Raw genomic sequence first — 4,917 nt, 5'->3', positions numbered from 1 at the left:
GTTGGGCTCTTAAATTTCACATTTATATCTGCAGATGACTAGAAATTCATCTCTCCTACATATGTGTGTGTTTACAAGGCTGTTTTTTTATTCAGTTCAGTTTATTTGTTATATACACAAGTACAATTAAATCCTTATTCACATGTATGGTCCTATAAAAAGACATTAAGGAACACCCCTTTTAACTGTGGGTTAAACCTGTTTCACAGCCACTACGACTGTCACCTGTGGATGCTTTACCATTCTCTGTTTTTGCTACATTCCAAAGGGGAGGTGCCAGCCCTGCTCAGGGTATAAAACAGATTACTCCCTTTGCTCCTGTTTCCATTCAGTGGTTCAGAACAGGGGTGAGTACAGGCTGCTCTGTGGGGTAGAATATGTTCTTGAGATTTGCTTTAAGTTTACAGGGCTGAACTAGTTGGCTTTTCACTTTCTGGGGTTAAAGGGGACTACCACTCCTGGACTGGAGCAGCAAGTGTTTGTATTGTTGCTAAATATTGATTTAAATGAGTGTTTACAAGGTTGTTTTATCAAACACTTGATTATGACCATTTAGTTTGCATTCCTATAATAGTATAATTATATTTCATAGGTAAAATATAACTAGTATACTTTTCTTGATTACCTGGTAGAAAGCAGCTGAGCTGCATGAAGCCATTTCTGGTGGACTATTGATATTGTAGGTGGGTACCTGCATCAGCATGCGCAGTCTGCAAAGGAACAAGTAATATGCATATTCCATACTGAAAAGAGAAAAAAGAAAACACATTTCAACTGTGAAGCCTTCTTTTTGTTTCCAATTGATTTTGGCTTTTTTTGTTGCTTGGAAAACTGGTTTTACTCAGGTTTCTTGTGGAGGTGCCAGCCCAGCTTAAGGTGTAAAAAGTCACTGCTCCTGTGTTCATTCAGCATTTATAAAGTGGTGACATCTGGCTGTTTTTGGGACAAGCCTCTTTGTGAAGTGCTGTTTTTCTCTAGTTGACTTTTTTAATGAGTGGGGGCTCTTAGATTCGTTCACTTGGCTGGTTCTAGTAAACTGACTTGAGTGCCTGTTCCTGATGGAAAGGTAAGGTACTGTGAGCTGGGTAGGTACACTCTAGCAGTGTCCATTTTCCTTCATGTGGAATCCTTCTGTTAAGCTATGACACTTTCCACCTGCCCACCAAAGTGAGGGTTTCCCAGCTTATTAAAAATAACTTTTTCTGAATCTTGGGAAACAATTCCAGTGGCTCTTAACTCTAGAGAAGTGGTTCCCAATCCTGTTCCTGGTGACCTTGTTTCAGCTCAGCCCTTAGTTACACAATCAAACCCTTCATTGACTTTGGTTTGTTCCCTGTTCTTACTCATGTTGGAGATTTAAAGTAATATATTGTAAGTTAAATAAAGTCCCAAAGGTGTGCAGGTCACCAAGACTTGGAACTACTGCTATAGAGCATAGATACCCCGTCTTGGCCCGACAAACTTACTCTTCAGGTTTTCCATGTTTTTTTTTAAAGAATTGGCACCTAATGAGCAGTGTTAACCAGAGCTGCTGTCCTTGTCCTTCATTTCCCAGCTGGAATGAACCAGGGTTTGGGAAGGAGGACCCGTGGACCCCTGTGAAGTGTGATCCTGAGAACAGGAGGTGCTGTACTCCTGCCATTGTGGGAGTCCCAAACAGTGCTTAGCCACATCACGGAGGCAGACGCCTTTGGTTCTTTCAATAAAGGGCTGGGTAATATGCTTATGTGATTACATAAAAGCTGTGTACCTCTACCCTTGAGAAGGATAGACTATGGCTTTGACTACTAAACTTCAAATGGCCTATCAATAGTATCCCTTTTCCTTACCTCATGTACAGCATCAAACCCTGGGAGGTGGTTCATCTTCAGTGCTTCTGTCATTTTTGCAAAACGTGATGCAGAGCTTTCTTCCTGGTGCACACTGTTCTTTAGTAACACTTGCATCTCGTGTAGAGCATGGAAAAGGTGAGTAAATGTACTAGTTTCCCTGAATCACAGATTCAACTGCACAGGTTATAACTGTGTAATACTGTTTACAACACATACTAGTTTATGCCAAGTTTTGAACTATAATGGCATTTTAAGTGATTGATTCATCAATGGTGTAGTTTTTTAATCTGTTACTATTGTCTTTTTTTCCCATAGGCAAGTGTACTATTCTAGGTTTATAAAAGTTATAAATCTTACCATCTTACTTGAGTGCAACATGTAACACTGCAAGTGTTAATCCAAGGGCTCAGTACTGCAATTAAACTGGGGGGGAAGTGGAGGTGAACGCTGGACACATTCCTACTGGAATAGTGCTCTATAGGCAATATTAAAATTATCTTCCAGTTTTAAGGCTCAGCAGTGGAAACCAATCTATTGTTCACTTTGCAATTAACTCTTTCTTGTGCCTTTACAACCAAAAAATGTGGACAGCTTCCTCCTCAAGCACTTACTAGTTTAAAACATGATTTTTTAGCTTCTGTGGTACTAGTAATACATACCTACTACCTGCAACTACAACCAGCATGTGGTGGCAGTGCCAGATGAGATTAAGTGTCACAAGTAGAAGTTCACACCCATGTCTTTCCAGGATATAATCTGGAGTTTAACCGTCTGCCTATGCTGAAACAAGCCATCAGTCCTTTAAAATGGTAACTATCATTGGTTAAATGTTTTTTATTTATATAGTTAACTGACTGTTTTAGAAATGAAGCTTTTCCATTGCCTTTCCAGTCTGACCTTAGCAGAATCTCACTACTCTTTACAAAATCCACAAGGTGGCCAAGATCAATATTGGTCACACCTGAAGAAGGCTCCACGGCCGAAACGTTGTTCTCTTTCTTCTTTTTTTCAGCATGGAATAAACCTATTACTTGTTCCTTTGCAGCCTACGCATGCTGACGCAGCTACCCACAAGATCAATATTGTCTTCTGGATCTGTAGCAGCTTCACATGTGCACCTCAATGAAGGCTGACATCAGTAAGGAGGAATTGAGACCCAGTTTAACTACTGCAGTTTAATTTAGATCTCCTGTACCTATTGGGCGGAAGAAAAGTGATTTTTTTTGTGGAAGTGATTTCAAAAGCTAGGGCAAAGCCCACAGAGCTCAACCAATCGTTGACAATGTGGCAACTGCTTTACCTCAAATGTTTGTCTTCAGAGTACAAAAAAGTATGAGAAAGCAGTTGGGGAAAAAATACTCAACTCCATTTACATATTAAAATGTACCTTCTTCCACTGTTCTCTTTTGCCCAGTCCCACACAACCTTCCTTAAAATACAGGAGAAATGGTTTTGCTCAGAATGTTCATGACTAGACTAACCTATCAAGTTTAAGTTGTTTTCTGATAGCGGTAGGTTTTGCACCATGAAATTTGAAAATGCTAGATGTAAGTAGGTTACCTTTTTTCAGAGAGAAGTAATGTATTTATACATATTGTGAATTTTTAAACATACAATTAAAGAGTGTTTGCATTAAAGCTTAATTAAAAATATTATGTGCGATAGCTTATGTAAAAAGCAAACAAAATATACAAAAGTGGATGACTGTAAAAATTAAGGTACAACAGAGTTCCTCACGTATTCAAGCCTGGGTTCAATTTTAACTTGGCAATATCACTCTACACTGCATCTCCTGTTCCAGTTTGCTCTTTCTCCAGGCCTTCACTCTGCACTACAGCTCCCAGTTCCAAACCTGCACTCCAGTCTGCACTGTGGTTCCTGGCCTTTGCCCTGGAGCTCTGGCCTATTTTCTGCTGGTTCTCTTGCCTGAGTTTCCAATCTACGTTGGGAGGCAGCCTTCATCCTCTAGGACCCCAGGGCTCCTCTAGTGCAGGCACATTTCATTCTTACGTCAATGTAAACCATCCAATAAAATTAGCAGGTCTCAACCAACAGACTCACAAGTAAACCAGAATGAACAGTGGAAGAAGAGTATTGAGTGAGCTATCATGATCCTCACTGCCTACTCAACCATAAGACAAATCTCTTAACGAGCACTAGGACTGGCTAAAGAAATTAGTTGTTAATAAGGTCCAAATTATAATTGCTAGACTTGGACTATGCAGAAACTGATTTAAAAAAATTGAAGTGATTGTCCAAAATTTGAGGTTCCAGAGGCTTCACTTCTGCTCAAAGTGACTGGGGTGAGACTTTACTGAGAACCCTGGGCAGTAGCTGTGGTTTTAGAGCAAAGCCATGAAAATACAGCTGGATGCTTCATTCACACATCCTGCTATACCATGGTAAAACCAGAAGGCATTAGCTCATGCTGAAGGATCTATAACTAGTAAGATGACAGAATATTGTAGGACATTTTTGCCTTGTTGTTTGGAGGTAATGCAGTAAAATTCCTGTGAAATCTGTAACAAACACTCCCAGTTTATCTGGTGTTTATCCACCCCTCAACTCTTCCTTCTCCTCAGCCTTGATCCCCTAGACATGTTTAAAACCAATAAACATGCTACCACTGTAGGTGGTACTCAGTCTTAAGGTGTGTTATACAAGGTTACAAGAACAATATGTTTACAAGTCCAATTGAATTATCAAGAGTGTGAAAGTTAGATAAGAGTTTTAACTGCAGTTTTGTCTTTAAACTTGAAGGTATCATCTCTGGAACAGAAGGTACTATGCTCACTGACCTCCTGGGAGCATCAGGACTACACACCAGTGGGAAAGCATTTTGGCACAAACAGGCATTCAAAGGGTCTGAAAAAAGGCATCATAGTATTTCCAAGAGTAACTTGGATAATCACCATCATGGCCTGCCTGCACCACCCAAAAAGACAATTTTTCCTGTTCAAACAAGTTTGCCTACTTGTGCCACTGTAAAATCCTGGGAAGGTTATTCCGAAAGGAGCAGCTCTCCCCCTGTACTGTTCTACTTAGTTCTGCAGGACTGAGGCTACAAATCAGCACAATAAAAACT

General features: G+C 40.1%; 1 long non-coding RNA gene across 4 annotated transcripts; it reads left to right on the top strand.

The window, feature by feature from the left end:
* The first annotated feature begins 259 nt into the window (after positions 1-259).
* LOC138224251 (uncharacterized) lies at positions 260-4,682 on the top strand. Of its 4 annotated transcripts, none has more exons than XR_011182638.1 (7): positions 332-347; positions 633-683; positions 1,556-1,714; positions 1,841-1,967; positions 2,581-2,641; positions 2,878-2,970; positions 4,593-4,682. It is a non-coding gene; the product is annotated as an uncharacterized lncRNA (long non-coding RNA). The 4 variants fall into 4 exon arrangements; XR_011182641.1 differs by lacking the exon at positions 4,593-4,682 and adding an exon at positions 3,650-3,865; XR_011182640.1 differs by lacking the exon at positions 4,593-4,682 and adding an exon at positions 3,634-3,865.
* Positions 4,683-4,917: the final 235 nt, after the last annotated feature.

Source organism: Lepisosteus oculatus, chromosome 19, assembly GCF_040954835.1.
Source record: "Lepisosteus oculatus isolate fLepOcu1 chromosome 19, fLepOcu1.hap2, whole genome shotgun sequence".
Classification (NCBI taxonomy): Eukaryota; Metazoa; Chordata; class Actinopteri; order Semionotiformes; family Lepisosteidae; genus Lepisosteus; species Lepisosteus oculatus.
Note: the sequence above shows the minus strand (reverse complement) of the source record. Positions and strands in the feature narration are given on the sequence as shown.